The following is a 16,569-nucleotide window of genomic DNA, read 5'->3' as shown; positions in this document are numbered from 1 at the left end:
AATTAAAGAGAGTATTCCATCATCATGTGGAATATTCGTATACAGCGATGACACATCGAGTGTAACGAGATATGATTCTTTTGGTATGCATAAATTTGATATTTCTCTTAAGAAGTGAGTTGTGTCTTTAATGTACGAATCAAGAATTGTAGGTATATGTTTAATTAAACTGTCTACATATCCTGATATGGGTTCGGTTACTGTACCTATTCCGGATATGATTGGACGCCCTGGGTTACCAGGTTTGTGAATCTTAGGGAGCATGTAGAAGCGGGCCGGAGAAGGCTGTACCGGTTTCATTAATTTATGTTCGTTAGCAGTTATTCTGCCCTCGTCTAGGAGATCCTTAAGAACCGAGGTCACAATCTGAGTGTGGTGCACCGTAGGGTCATCCGCGAGAGGTTCATAAAACTTTGAGTCATTTAGTTGGCGGTTTCCTTCTCGGATGTATTCAGAAGTGCTAAGAATCACAATTGCTCCTCCTTTATCGGCTGGTTTTATTGTTATGTCTGACCTATTGCTCAGGGTTTTAAGCTATATATATATATATATATATATGCAGCCCCTCTCTCCTAGTTATACGTATATATATATATATAAGGAAAGAGGGGTTGGGACGTACACTTACCAAACCGACTGAACCCCGCGATTTTGGGTGGCAATTAAGTGCGCCCTGTTGAACACTTTTGCAAAAAAAAAAATGCTTTATTCATCTTTGGTAGAGAAAATGGGCAAAGTAATTAAACAGCCTATCCAACACACCATTGCTTTGGGTGTATGAGGGAGCTCTTATTTCTTCAACAGTGAAGGCCTCTTATCACATAGATAAAATACAGATCATGGAACATTTTTCGGAGAAAGAATAAAGTCACAAAATGTCATATCACATATATCAGGGGTGGCCAAGCTGCGGCTCGCGAGCCGCTTGCGGCTCTTCGCGTGTGAAAGTGCGGCTCGCGGCTTCCTCCCCTAACCGCCCCCCCCCCCCCCCCCCCCCACACACACACACACATGCACACACTCCCTCGTTTCCCTCCCGGTCACCACGAGCACTTCCCCCAAAACATAAATGAAATGCGTTTTAAAATGAAAGATAAGTTGCGGTTTGGTAGTCTTGTGCTTCCGCTCCTTAAGTACAGCTGGACTAATTTTGACTTTTTTGACTCGGATAGATTGAAAGTAGTTCAAGTTTCGTTTATTGCGCAGGACCAAAAGTTTGACCCCCCCCCCCCCCCCCCCGCGGCTCATGGAAGTTTCGTGGTCTTGCTTGCGGCTCTTAGGCCGGGTCAGCCTGGCCACCCCTGACATATATACACAAATTGAATAACATATCACAATTTCTTAGCCCAATTTATGGGTCATCCTTTTACATTGCACGACGACGTGATTTATGACTAGAAGGAATAATATAAAATAAAGCAATACACCGGCAAACTTTGATTACCTGCATACGTTTTGCATTTATCTTTCTGGGCAATTAAAGAGAAACAGATAAAATGATATAAACTCAGGTAAATTAATAATTAAATTAATACAAACAGGAACTGGAGAACGAACAAAACACAGAAGCAAACTGTACTAATAGCAGTAATAGTAGTAATCTTCATTGGCTCAGGAGAGCCGTGGCATCGCGGAAAAGCGACAGCCCGTACCATGGAGGCCCGCGGTGCAACGTCTAGTGATGATGATTATGAGATGATATGTACAAAGGGATGATATGTACTAAGCGGCCGATGCACTATGTAACATCATCGGTAAAGAGTACTAACATAAAACGCTGCGGACAACAAACACTCTATATTGCCGAATGCCTTATCAGACAGTCCGTTGTTTCATGTGAGGATTTTGCTGATGTGGAGAACGTGTTCATTCGTGCACTTGATCTGCTAGTGAATTCGTCGGCGGAGTCATTTAAATTTATTTTGCGGGTGAGCTCTTTGTGAGAGTGAAGAAGTGCCAGGTGATTCAGTCGAGTCTGCACCATCGTCGACCGTAAATAGGTTTTGAGTCGCCGCAGACAAGAAAATGACCTCTCTGTGGTGCATGACGTGACTGGTATGGTCAACGCAATTTTGATTAACTTCGCCATTTCCGCAAAAGATTCCTCAGGTGCTGACCTTTGTCGCCCGAAAATATCTGCACTACGTCGTGGAATGTCTGTAGGGGTGCAGAGTTGTGCTGCTTTACTATATCTATCAGCATGTCTCTGTGTAGCAAAACGCGTCCTAGTTCTAGATCCTATGGCAAACTGCTCGAAGTGTGTCATATGTTGCCACCAGGGTTGTAAAGTACCTAAGTACAAGTAACTGGAAATCGGTATCTAGGTACTTTCGTTGTACCTGAGGAACAAACCTAGGTACTTTCATTTCTCGTTATCTGCATCTGTATCTTACGTACATTTTCCAGTAACTTGTAACTAAGTGAAGTTACTTTTTCAGGAACTTTTCTATTCACTTCGTCAAAATGGTAGAAACTACCAATCAAGCATGAACACACGAACACACTACCATGTGCCGCGATTAACGTTGAGTTGAGTACGACCTGGGAGGCACGGACTTCATCGAACGACGTTTTAGCGAACGAAGTCCCGCCCATGATTTTTCATCGAACGACACTTTAGCGAATGGCGGTGTTCATTTGAGCAAACGGGTGATTAGCGATGCCGTTCTAGCGGCACCAGTTTATCGAATCGCTTCGGAACTCCGTTTTGGGAAAATAGCGACCTGCTTCCTTCATTCCAAACCGAAATCGACTTCATTGCGTGTTTGAAGCTTGACAGATGTACGCGGTTTCTGACGCCTGTATTTTGTCCTGGTGGTAGCATCTCTTCTGCCATAAATACAATATAAAATATAATTGAAAATAAATCATAATTACAATCGTAAAGCAATGCAACATCGCCGTATATAATACAGTTTCCACTTAATAAATCGGACTTAAATTTTGCAGTTATCAAAACTGAAAAAGTTCCGAAAGAAAAAAGAAAAGCTGATTTTTCTTCCGACAAACGAGATAAAAAAACAATTAAAAAAAAAACAAAAACAAGGAAGCTTGAAGCCTTTTGCTCGTCGTCGCGCAGGTAGGTGCATATGTACTCGACTCGTGCGTTTCTTCATGCGGCCGACGTCTTCTGGGCCCGTCGACGTCAGCACCGGCTCTGAGGGCAAGAACGTCAACAAGCGAGATTAGACGGTTTTGGCGTGACATGGAAAGCAGTGGAAGCTGTGGCCTCGGTGAACCAATTGGAGCGTGGGGATAAGGCACGTGAGGATTCAACTCCGACGTGGACATCGCATTGACACCAATAAAGCGAATTTATCGAAATCGTTCTTGTGTGTATCCTTAGTATAAAAGGCTTTACTTCCAATATATTGACAAATTTTGGGAAAATAAACCAAGAAAGTATCTTTGAAGTAACTCTACTTATACCTAGGCACATTTTTAAGCAAGTACCTAGTTACCTTTCTTGTGAGTAATTTTTGGAGTATAGTTACAACCCTGGTTGCCACACGTCAGGCGGATACCTGTTTCTCAGTGGCGACAGCACTGTGTTCGTTGTACCGCCGGCGGTACATGTCCATCCCCGATGAAAATACGTGAGCAGCAGAACCTTTTTCATAACGGCGTGGAGTACTTTTTTGCCTGACAACTGTAACAGAGGGATTCTCAACGTCCACATTGTCAGCCTCTTCCAATGCTTCCTCCCAAAAGCGGGAAGAGGTCTGCCGCAGTTCAGTGGTGCTTTCGTTGACGGCTTTCACCATCTACTCTGCTTCGTAAAATCTGAGTGTTTTTTTTTTTTGTTTTTTTTGTTGTTGTTTTTTTTTTTTGCCAAGGCGGTTTTTAGAGCTTCCCTCCGTGAAAATGCCATCGTAAGAAGCGCAAGTACGAACAATAAATCAAACTTGGAGAGCATTTTTACAAGACCGCTTGCCTTTGCTCCAGCCTCATTTCGCTCTTCAGATGCTGTCTCCCGCAGAAATGTGATAAGACTTTCATACTTTAAGAGAACTGACCGCAGGGAAGCGGCCTTTAACGTACCCCTTGTTAGACAAAATGTTCGCAAGTTCGCATCCTCCTCCCTCCGAAGTTCTTGAAAAAGAGCCAAGAGCTTTGGAGAGCAGGTCACGAAGTTTATCTGTTCGGCCACAAAGTACAAAAAGTCACGGCACATGTCCGCTTTCTGGATGAGACGCCCTGCAAGACCAAGTTGAGGACGTGCGCCAGGCAGTGTACATAAGCGCCCGTGGCTCTTCTTCTTGCATGAGAACTTGTACTCCTCTATGTTTCCCTCACATGTTTGCTGCTCCGTCATAGCACTGACCGCGGCACTTGTTCACGTGCAAGTTAAATCGACAAAGAATGTATTTTAGAACAGTATAGAGGGAGGCTCACTGCAGTAGTGTCAGCCGTGCTAAAGAAACCGCAAAACAACTCTTGGACTTGAAAGTTCTCTGTAACCACCCGAAAATAAACTGAGAGTTGTTCTTTGGCAGAAATGTCTGCTGTCTCGTCCAGGGTCACCGAATAGTGCTCCGCCTCACGCACTTCATCTGTGAGTGAACGGAGGACATCGTGTGCCATGAGTTCCAAGTTCTCGTTTAGAATCTGATGGGAAATACATTTGTATTTTGTTCGTTGAAGCCACGATTGCAGCGACGGGATAGCACGGAGTTCTAGCAACAGTGCCTCAAATTACTCTCTGTGTCTTCGTGGCCACGTATTACCACCTGGGTTGACAGGTAGAGCAGAGACGACAATATTGCTAAGAGGGCCTGCCTCGCGTCATCCATTTCTTTCGCCTTTCCCTTGACACAAGCAGAGACGACATTTACGCCGCCTTTTGCAGCTACGACGGCCCGGCATGCCTCTTTACAGAAGTTCGAGCTCTCATGACTCTTAAACCGGAGCTGAGTTTTTTACAGTTGGAGAAGCCGTTTTTAACAAAAGCTAGGTGAGAATCCTTGTCGCGAGAAGTGTTCCCAAGTAGCACACCACGTCGGGTTGGGGATGGGGCGGTATTGGCTTGCCGGGATACTAATACCGGCCAGTACCGGAAACGCCCCAAGGGGCGACATTGGCCGGGCCCGAATACCGGAATCCGGCCGGTACCGGGAACTTATTGGGAAACCGGGATGTCGGGAATACGGGATGTTCCCAGTGAGCTCCCGACACAGATCCCCAGCATGGAACCGGCGGTACGGTAGAAAACCACCAGTGTGCCAGCGTATTTCCAGGTCAGAGCCAGTCCAATTGCAGATTAGTCCCAGCGTAACAGACCAGTGCCAGCGCAATTGCGGATCAGCGCCAGCGTATTTGTCATTCAGTGTACTCGGCATAGAACCACTAGAATGCTAGCTGTGTCAGGCTTTTAAAGCCCAGGTATGACATCCTACTGCATTAAAATTTTGCAGAGCTAGCTTCTCACTAGATCAAATCCACTTAAATGTGGAAATGCTGAATTTCTCAGTCCGAACTATTTTATTGATTTTCATATCTTTTATAGGTGCCGACCGTTTTTAATATGTTTTTCGGACTTCGACCGAAACAAGCCAGTTTAGTATTTGTGCAATTTTAAGAAACAATACTGTGTGAACAATTAACTTTCTCCATGTACAGAGTATACTCATGGCAATTATTGTATACTTGTTGAGACGACATGTCCCATTCATCTGTCACCCAGATGCATATTGTGGGTAGTACAAGAAGGGAACATAAAATATTTTTTTTTACCGTGACATTCTTTATTTTGACTTGTGCATCCATAGCAGCTAGCTCCTCAGCCAGTGTCTCTCATCGTTGAAGGTGGTTGGAACCACCATTGAAGTGTCCGTCTTCTTAACTGTATTGCCCCTGCCCGCCTCCCTGCCTGTCAGCCGCTCCTCCATCGCGTCCACGCTGCACCCTTGAGCACGACTTTGTATGGCACCTGTAAAGAGAATTGTCAGATAACACAATTAGTTGAGAAATAGGGGAAGCCAATATCTCGCATACTAGCTAAGGTGCTGTTCACACACTGCAGTTTGTGAGCGTTTCCTTTGTGTAAACATAGGTCGCTCACCTAGCCTGCAATTCAAAGGTGACAGAAAGAGAGAACCACAGAGGCGGAGATTCTGGGTTTGGCTATTATGCTAAGGAGCAGATTCTATGGAGGCATATGGCTATTTCAGGCAACATCCTAATAATCTGAAATGGGGGGCGAGACGGGCGGGGGGCGAGAGGGGGCAGGGCGCAGAGATGGGTGGCTAAAAAGAGAGAAAAACTTCCCAAACTGACACTCTACAGACCAAGGCCTCTAAATGGTCTTCATTAGACTTTCAACCTGGAAACTAACAGGATAACAAGACAAGACCAACCAAATCTTTTTTCACAGCTACTTCAAAACGCTGCTTTTGGGTATGAAGGTTCTAAGAATGCTAACGCAAGAGTTATTCATAATAAAAAATGCAAGTCAAATTAAAAAAAAAAAAAAAGACAGGAACTGACAACTTAAATTTTGCATGCTGCAAGACTTTAAGGGAAACTGAAGCTGTTCTGTATTTGAGGAACAACACCAAAATAGTCTTCATTTGGCCTCCAGGATTATGAATATCAAAATTATTTTTTCATCTGGTGCACGGAGGCTGCAGGAACTAATTTCTAAAGTACAGCTGAAGCCCCTCCTTCCCGGGGCGTGACGTCATACTGGGAGTTTTCGGAATTTCTGCTCTCACTCATGTTCAGCTCCTGTCAAACCTATGAACGTGAACTCTTGCTATTTTTATAAAGGTCAGAAATAGATGTCACGACCGGCGTCAGTGTGGAAAAATACAACTGGCAAGCTTGCAATTACACGCGCTGCCCACACGAGCAACACATACTTGGCGGCCCAAAGATCCTAGTACAACGTCACGACTGGTCTGAGGTTTTTCGTGTTTTCTCGTTTCTAGTTACACCTTCGGGGAAAACGAAAGCGATATTTCAATTCACAGGACAAAAATACGCCAGAAAACACCTCAACTCTTTTTTTTTTTTCAAGAAGTGTTTCAGCTTCCCTTTAATTGTCAACATGTTTCAAAGATTTTGCTTGTCTATTGAGCTCCAATAGAGATACCATCAATTTAATAGCTAATAATGAATATGCATTACCGATGACCACCTTGCACATCATGGCGTCCTTGAACCTTGACTTTCCTTGGTAGCCCAGAAGGGAGAACTGCTCCTGGACTTGCTTTGAGAACAGGCGTCCCACCATCTCTTGCACCATCTTCTGCAGGTTCTTGCTGTCTCCTAGAGACACGAGCTGCTCCTCCTAGAAAGACAAAAGGTGTTCTCAATATGTCAATAAAGTTATTCACATGTAGATACAATGGTATGAACATGTCTCAAGTAAGAGAATGTGAATGCCCAGATAAATGCAGCAAGCTACACTATACACGCATCAAAATCTTACAATATTTACTGGAGAGAGAGTAAAAAATATTTGAATATATGGCAACTCTACCTGTCTTAGAGAAAACCAGAAAGATTAAAATATTTTCCTTCATACTCCGCTAAATCTCATTAGTCAGTCACATTCGTTGCATCGTCCAAATTGTGTGAACGTTTTGATGGATCATCTTTGCTCATCAGCATCCACTCAGTAATTTTAATAATGTATGTGGTTCTCAAAACAGTGCATTCAAGACCCTGCGCATTTTGAATTTGTTAAAGCTTAGTCTGCCGAGTAGTCACCCTGAAAATTTATTGCCTATTTTACGACTTTACGAAGATTGGAATTGAAAAAGGCATAAGAAGCAGGAATTGACAAAAACCGTCTTCATAGTCGCACAAAATGCCAACAGCAGCACAGTGTGAGTAGTTTTCTTTCCATATTTTTGTTTAGTGCTCACTCAGTGGTGGCCCCGTAGGCCAATGAACCAACTTACTCAGCTCAAGCCCGCCACATGTAATAATCGCTTGTGTGACTAATGTATGCTATGCCTGAAGACACAGCTACGCATGCACTCACACCCCCTGAATGAAGAGGCGGATGTAATGACAGTTAGTCTTTCACCTTAGAAAATTTATTTGCCCTCATAGGGTGACCTTCGGTTAGGACAGATTAACATCTCACTTTGGAAATATACTACTTATGTAAAGTAAAGACAAACTTTTACAAATGTGTTTGGTCATACGCATATGGTGGGCACGCTCAAAAGCGATTTTGGACCAGGCTAAAAGTTATTTTCAAGCATGTACACTCTCCGGCAATATGAAAGACCCACTGGGAGAGCGTGGCCGGGGCGGTGGCTGGTGGGGGCGTTGCGAGCGCCCCGGGCAGTACCATTCTGCTTCAAGGGGAGGACACTCACTTGAGGATCAGCTGAAGCGCAACGAGCTTATCAGTTTGTGCTGAGCCCCGAGTGAGCGTCCTCCCCTCGAAGCAGAATGGAATTGCCCGGAACGCTCGCAGTGCCCCCGCCAGCCACCGCCCCGGCGACGCGCTCCCAGTGGGTCTTTCATATTGCCGGAGACTGTACCTTTACTTCTGTAGCAGATGCCAAAAGCACAAATGAATTTATCGCCTTAAATATATAGATCTCTTGACTATAGCCTCAAGTGAGAACAGGAATAAAACCATAAGAAGCCCAATATATACTACAGCATCTCGATCCAAGCTTCTGCCAAGCGAGCGTTAAACACAAAAAGCATGCAGGCGGTTATGTGCGTGCTTCGCACACGTACTCACGACGAGAGTTGTTGCAGGTGCGAAATTTAACTTCTAAGGATAAAACGGGCAGAGGTGTCGTGGGAAATCAGCATGATTTATGATTATTTGCAGGCCAACGTACTGTAAGCACCCAGAGGCCAATGTGTTGGGTGATTTCACTTCCCGTTGTGAAATGGTTTACTCGAAAAAATTTCAAGAAAAATGCCGTTCAATGAGGATGCACATGAAGGCCTCTTGCCTACACGACCTTCGGGTGGGAAAAAACTGTTCAAAAATGTAACGACGCACAAACACTTAATTTTTGGTGGCCACCGTCCAGCATTTCTCCCTTCAATAGCCTCAATGAATCGCAGTTTAACAATTGCAGAAACTATACGCAGGCTACTAAAGCTGACTTGCAAAACGTGCAACTGGCGTTGCACCACCTTGACACAATTCTATCGCAGGGTTCAGTTTAAGGATGTCCTCTACAATAAATAGCCTTCCATCGTGCATTGGCTGTGCGTGCACTCTGCTGTTATAAATAACAGAAGGCCCGTAATGAAGGTGGGGCATCTTACTCATTTTTAATTTGCCACCGACTGTGCTTAAAACAGTTTGGGTGGGCGTACATTTGAAATATTACAGTAAGTGGCTTCAGTCCACATTTCAACCCCATTTGCATAAATATTCAGATAACCCAAGTTAAACCACAAAGTAATAATCGCAGCCTTATACCTGTCATTATTGTGAAAAAGAGGACACATAAATACCGGCAGTGTCCTGTTGGTGAAGTTCTTCAGCTGCGCTTCTGCAGCACAAAACTGTTCCATGTTGCTGAGAGGCATCAGGAACAGCTCGGGTGGTTCAGGCCTGGCCAGTTCCTGGGGTGTCGCCTGTTCCCCGGGCCTCACCTGCTCTCCCTGGTGCTTGAAAGACACCACGTGCCTGAGCACCTGCCCAACAGACTTGCAGTTGTTCTGCTGCTGTAGGTGCCCATTCTAGATGTGCAGGTCGATCACAACCTTCGCAGCTGAGCGTCGAAGGCTGCAAGATAAGCAAGGCATAAGAAAGCATTACCCATTTTGCTGATCGACATTATGCACTGATAACGGGAAGAAACTTTTCAGAAACATGGGTTTCGGGAAGTTTCAGAAGGACGCTCAAACCTTAAGGTGTTTCGCATGGGTTTGGGTACCTTTGGAATGGCAGCCAGACACAGTAAGAGTGATTCAAATTTTTGTAGAAATTTAAGAGACGTTATAATTTTTACGCAATATTCATAAATTTAATAAAAAAACATTTGTGTTAATCAAATAACCTTTCTGAAGGGGAGAAACGGCCCCAATTTTCGGAACTTCACAGTTTTGGCTTATATGGTCAATAATGAATGCTCCCACAAAGTTTTATAATGTTTTTTGACAATCAAAGCAAATAAAAAGCAATATTAATTTGTCGGCGACGCACATGAGACGCGCTGCGCTTGGCTGCGATAAGCACAAGTTTAAAAATCCGATATATAGGTCCGTGGCTATGAGGCCTAGCCCGGTGCCTGTACCCTCGTTAGAACTGCCATTTCCTGGGCTTTCAGGACGGCCTTTTTTTAAACTATCAACCGTCTAAAAATCTGAGAGAATCCCGTAAAGAACACTTGCCCTGGGATAAAAAACGAAACTAGCGCTGCAAGCGGCTGCTCTGTGGTCACATAATACCTCGAGCCTAGGCATATGACGCTTTAGAATGAATTGGCACTTCCAAGTGAAGCACGGGTCGTCAATTGCGTCCCTCGTTAAATAGCAGAAGTTCCCAATGTAAGTTTGTTTTCTATCGCTTCACTCACAGCATATAGTGCGTAACAGATGATCCACCTTTCTTCGGTTCTGGTAGCAGACGACGCGACGGCGTCTTGTTTCCCGCAGCAAACGACTCTGGGACAGACAAACCCTCCCCCTTTACTTGCGTTAGCAGGCGATGTGACTGTTAAAGAAATGTCAGCTCCTCCAGTACAAACCTGCCGAGATCTCAGTCTCACCAACCACCAAAATCTGGCCATTGGTACAATATTTCAAGGTACTAACACAAGCTGCACAGCACGGCGCCGAAGCGAACTTGCTGCACATAAAAACAAGCCTCTAAGCCGTCCGTCGAACCTCTCCAGAGTAGGACAGCACCACGGCTGTTCTTGGCAGCATGCAATGCTTTCCCACAGCATTACGAGAAAGCTTTGTGACCAGTAGCGTATTGAAGGACTCAGTCACTACTGTAAATGTGCATGTGTCGCTATGAAGATTATGGAGCTAGCTAAATTGAGCAACTGCACGCAAGCTAATGTGGTCAAGCATGCGAACAGAGGGCAGCTCAAAAACATGTGCTAGCACATCATCAGGAGTTTAGATGAAAAGGAAGAGTACAAAATAATACTTACTGCATTTTTGCAAACTTGATGCTCTAAACGAAGGTCAGTCAGGGTCTGGTGCACGGGACAAGATGTCAGCCCCAGATATTTTGCTTGGCCACACGCCGTTGTTTCATACTCACGACGAACCACAACAGAGGAACGGACGCCACAGTTATTTCGTCATTCTCTTCGATGAATTGTACTCCTCCTCACTAGAATGAAAGGCGTGGTAAGACATGATGTTCATTCAAGTTACTTCACACTGTCAAGTCTTCGCAAGCTTTAGCATATATTATAACTCCATGGCTATATCCGCATGCACGGCCACAATGAAACACAACGACGTCGCATTCCGGAATACGCCAAGTGATAGAAGTAGTGGTAAAAAAGAAACAAACGGTGCTCATTGCACGTAAAGGTCTGTTTACATCATGCTTTGTAGCTTTTTACTTGCAACGGTTTCGTGATACCAAGGTTTCGCACGAGTAGCTTATTTACGTCCAGTTTTTCAAGCAACCGCAATGGCGTTTCGACTATACTCCGTTCACCCTTAAGCTGAGACTAGAAGCTCCGCCTTTAACGCGAGCTTTCTGCCCTTGCTAAAACAAGTGTGAACGCGCAGTCAGGCGCAACCAAAGCACTGCAGAAGCCGGCGAGCTCGTGCTGAAGGCGGAGATTCTAGTCTCAGCTTAAGGGCGAACGGAGTATACATTCCTTGCATATGACGATACGCTAGGTAAAGACGGGGCCCTGTGCCATGCTGGTGGTGGACTTCACAACGCGCGCACGCGCTTACCAAGGCGTACGATGCCGCTAACTGCCTGGACATACACCGCATTTTCATCGAAGGTACCTAGTTTTGTTTCATGTGAACTTGGAAAAACGAGTAGTGCTTACTATGATGACGTTAAGCCAGCGCATGCGGAATTTTTCAGCATTGGTGCGATTGCGCTACGAGCAGAAAGTTTCGATATGCCGTTAAGTTATAATGCAAAAAAAAAATGTGTCGCAAAAAAAAAAAAAAAAAAAAACGTATTGCGAGCAGCAAAATTTGACGAGCGGCTCTAGGAGTCACCTGTAAAACAATTGTTACGACTGTGCGAAGTATGGTAACCAATGCAAGGTTACCGTGATAATCTAAACCCTGATCGAAGGATAAATAAGATTACGCGGACAAGCGTCTCGTGGACGGCACAAACCGATGCCCCGGCAGCGGCATCTCGGCGAGCTTGCATGCCTCCTCCTACACGGCGCGGTCGCCCCCTGAGACCGCCTTGATCTCCGGACACCGTGCGGTGCCAGCCACGAGCGCTGGAACCCCCACCCGTCTGTCCGTCCGTCCGCCCGTCTCCCCCGGATGAAGCGCGACGATGGGACGACGAGCTAGCGGGAAGGTGAGACGACGCCCCTGACGCCCGACTCCTATTTCTATCTTCCCCCCCACTCTTCTCCCTTCACCCTACCCCAAGAGTCAGTGACAAATGCGCCTAGCGCGCGCACAGGATTGACCCCCCTCCCCCTAATTTCACTTCAACGTTTACAACACACGGAGGCCGCCGCCGCCGCCGCCGCCGCCGCCGCCGACCGACCGACCGACCGATCGTCGTCTCGCCAGGCTCGCGGCGCGACACTCGCCCGTATTCGGCCGGGCGCCCCGAAGGTGCGCTCGAAGCGTGGAAACGGCGCGATGCAACGAAAGGCGAAGGGCATCTACACCACGAACGGGCATAAGCCGATGCAAATACGCGCGCGAACGTAAACGGTAGAAAAGTGCCGTCGCTCGCCACTATGAAATAATCCGCGGCCGCATCCCTTTCCTGCTGCTCGTACCATCTCTTACTTGACAGCTCATCCGTCTCGCGGGACAAGCCGAGGAAACGATCGTCGGGATACGGCGAAAGGCCGTCGAGTCAACCACCAGCATGATGCTTACGGCGTTGTTGAGCAAAGTTTGTTCACTAGGCCTACGTACGACCAAACCGACAAAACACGAACATCAAAATCAAAGCACGGGCGGGTAACTTCGAGCGATTTCTGCCCCGCATAGATTTACACGCAGCGCTTTCACTCGACACCACGGTCACATGCAATTTTTTTTTTTAACCCAAGAGCCACCGTACCTGATCCATGCCGCGAACCACGCCAACGAAAAATCAACACACACTTTGTCTCACTCGCCATTTTCGTTTGCTTACCTTGTCCGGCTTTGGATTGGATGCTGGATCGGCTTTCTAGCAAAGTCTATCAACAGCTGGCTGGATGCTGGATGAGGTCTGTTATAGTCTAAACACGAAGTCCCAAATATATGGTTGTGCTACTGTGCTACTCTAAATAAAGAAGAAAAATAAAAAAAAAACGAGGACACGAAGGGATACCTGACGTTTTACGAAGTGCACTCTGGGAACTTGTTGGCCACTTAGTTTCGGTTTCGATTGAGCAGCTTCCTTTCATGATATCAGGCCGTGACCGAATGCGCCGCTTGCGTTTTCGATTATCGGACCTTTCACGAATGTACATACACACCATTGTTGAACGATACAAAACTAAGACTGGGGCAATTTTCTTGGGTCCCGAAACACCGGATATTGTGCGTGCGTGTGCAAATGTAGTAAGACGTGGCTTAGTCACCTCACCCGCGAGTGCATCTTTGAGCTCAATTTGAAAAATCCCGTCTAGTACCAGTGAACTACAACTGAAATTTGGTCACCTTGAGCCTTACACGTATTTTGTTTCCAAACGTCCGCTTCTTGTTACTTCATTGGGCAAAATGCAAGCCTCATTCTCACAGGAGTATCAAAGTTGAGCCCAGCGTTGACGCATGAACGTTTAACTGCACAAACATTACAATGATGTCTTCCTCGTGTCATCAAATATCGCCCACTCAAATTTTACGCTGATAGGTGAATAGGTTTTCGCAAACACTGAGGTCGGCTAGCTGCGACGGAGGCTCTAACAAGCGTCTCCTACTCCACGCTAAGCCTTTTTTAGCGGGCTTTTTTTACTGACGCCCAAGATCTGAGTCTGAACGGTGTGTCTGAAATTATATCGGCGTACTCAGTCAGGAAGAAAGCTAACACATAAATATTACGGCCATTAGCAACCGTCAAATGCACTTTGAATAATTTCGTTCGTTTGGCACACCGCATAGAGGGATCACGCCCGTCCGGCATACTTCCGGCGAACAGTGCGACATTCTTCACACAATTGCTCGACTTTTGCTTCCTTAAAACGGTTTCTATGTGGAAATGTGCCCATATGATTGCAGAATAATTTTATTTGCATACGCTATGTTGAGTATTAGGGGAATGCAAGCGGGTGGGGACATAGCTTCGTGCAGTGCTGCGGCTCAGTACAGATAAGAGATAAAAAGTGTGTTCGAATTGAGCTTTCAATGGCGCTTCCGAGTTTCACCTCACGTACTCAGGCGTATTAAGAAAAACAGTAGTCCCAAAAATTATGCTTCGTCTATGGACGCGCAAAACAAACTTCCTGACCAGCTGTAAATGATAATGATAATCTTTATTGGCTCAGGAGAGCTGTGGCACCGCGAAAAGGCGACAGCCCGTACCATGGAGGCCCGCGGTGCCACGTCTAGTGATGATGATTATGAGATGATATGTGCAAGGGCGGGACGACGACGTGTAGATGTATGCAAACTTATTGGTCGTTACAGCTTGTTGAGTCGTACACAAGCAAGATACCGGAGCTAAACAGCGTCGAGATTCCCAGCACTGGATCGTTCACGTGTATCTCGTGAACGATCCAGTGCTGGGAATCTCGAAACGCTAACAGAAAGGCTCGATCATGTACAAAAATACAACAAGCATGTGTGAAGACAAGCTATACGTCTCGGGCTTGTGCTATCTTCGAGGTCTGGCCATTTAGATTAGTTTAGAGACCAAAAATGATGCTCTCGGGACCAGAAAACTCGAGATCACAGCCGTTAATAGTCCACGCTCTCTGTATAATCTCTTGTCGACGTGTCGATCGAAACCGAAACCATGCTACTCTTCTCCCTGGCCAACTAGTTCCCAGAGTGTAATGCGCGCCATGTTGCATGCAGGGGTTTATGGAAGTAGTCCATAGAATCCCCTAGCAGGGGTAGCGAGAAGCAGATCTGGTTTTAATAAGCGCGTAAGGGTTAAATTTAGTAACCGTTTCTGGTTGAAAATAGGGTGCACGTGACGATCATGCAGAACGATGTAAGAAACGAATGTGCCGCCCAAACTGTGTCTTCCTCGGACAGACGTCTCGGACCCGGAGTAGTTCTCCGCGCAGCCTTTTTCGGGGGAGTACGATCTGTAGTCACTCGCAACATTTCAGTTTCGTTATTAATGTTGCCGCAAGGGAATGAAGGAATTTCGCTGTTTTTTTTTTTGTTTCGATTTATGGGTGGGCTCTCTTGCTGTGTTTGCTTTCGTTCTTATTGTCATGACCGACTGGCCCGAGCATACTGCGGCGATGACATCGTTGCAGTTAATTTCAGGAGGTCTAATAAAACGCGGTAGCAGCGAAATCAGTGACAACGATGAAGATACCAGCTTAGCTCCAGCTCGAGCGACGACGAGGCTGCTGTTCTCGGCGAAGTCTTTGCCGACTCATTCGCCTTGCCAGCGAAGAGGCCCAAGCTATGGCGTTACGTCGAAGACGTTGTGCGCGCCTATTCGGATGAAGAGCCAATACGCCTCGCAAGTGGGCTCATTTTCGTCTTCTGCGCATGAGAAAGGAAGTAGCGGTGACGTCTGAACGCCGATCCCTGAGTGGCTGATCGCGACCCCCTATCTGAGCGTCTTCTGCTCCTTTGCAATGTCGTCTGCTCGCAACGTCGTCTGCGTCTGTCTTACCTTTCCTGCGACTTTCGGAAGTGCAGGTCTTTACGAGCGAGCTCGATTTCGCCTTTCAGAGAGGCCAGACGAAATAACTCGAGCGGTACGTTGTTTTGGTCTAACAATTAGCAGACGCGCATCAAGGAGAGAAGTCGAAGGACTCACTGGCGAGGTGTCCTGAAGCGCCGAGGTTTGTTTGCTAAGAAGCGAGAGTGAGGGTGGTTAGAGTCCGCGAGTTCCCTCCCAAATACTTTTTCCCTACTTTCGTGTGCGGCGAGACTCCTCACTCTTTAACGGCGCCGGCGGGTTGGCGCGGTTGGCGCAGTTACCGTCGTCTGCTTTACGTCTGCTAGTCAAAGCGATGGCTGCTTTACCTTTCTTGCGTCTGTTGGAGGTTCACCGCTTTTTCACCGGCGAGAGTCACCGTCGCCTGGGGAAACAAGGAGATACAAGAGGAAGAAAATGACCCCTTAATCTAAAATTGAGGTCAGCGATCAAGTATAATACGGGAAGGGTTCACAAGGGTCGCGCGGGCATATTCCATTCAGCACGCCAGCCGGTCGTGGGCAGACGGTCGCCGAGTCGCGGAGTGCCAGCTAGGCCTAACTGCCGAAGCTCGCTTGGTCGCGTTTGGTGGAATCGTGGCCTTTGGAGCTTTCCCCGGGTGTTTGTGG

At 46.4% G+C, this 16,569-nt stretch overlaps 1 long non-coding RNA gene across 1 annotated transcript; it reads right to left on the bottom strand.

Moving 5' to 3' along the window:
- Positions 1-9,590: 9,590 nt before the first annotated feature.
- Positions 9,591-13,274, bottom strand: LOC121833691. Its single transcript, XR_006076769.1, has 3 exons — positions 13,190-13,274; positions 11,097-11,281; positions 9,591-9,718 (listed from the first exon to the last, which is right to left on the bottom strand). It is a non-coding gene; the product is annotated as an uncharacterized LOC121833691 (long non-coding RNA).
- Positions 13,275-16,569: the final 3,295 nt, after the last annotated feature.

The sequence above is a fragment of the Ixodes scapularis genome, unplaced genomic scaffold, assembly GCF_016920785.2.
Source record: "Ixodes scapularis isolate PalLabHiFi unplaced genomic scaffold, ASM1692078v2 PGA_scaffold9__187_contigs__length_104089568, whole genome shotgun sequence".
Lineage (NCBI taxonomy): Eukaryota > Metazoa > Arthropoda > Arachnida > Ixodida > Ixodidae > Ixodes > Ixodes scapularis.
This window is presented reverse-complemented; position numbering and strand designations above follow the sequence as displayed.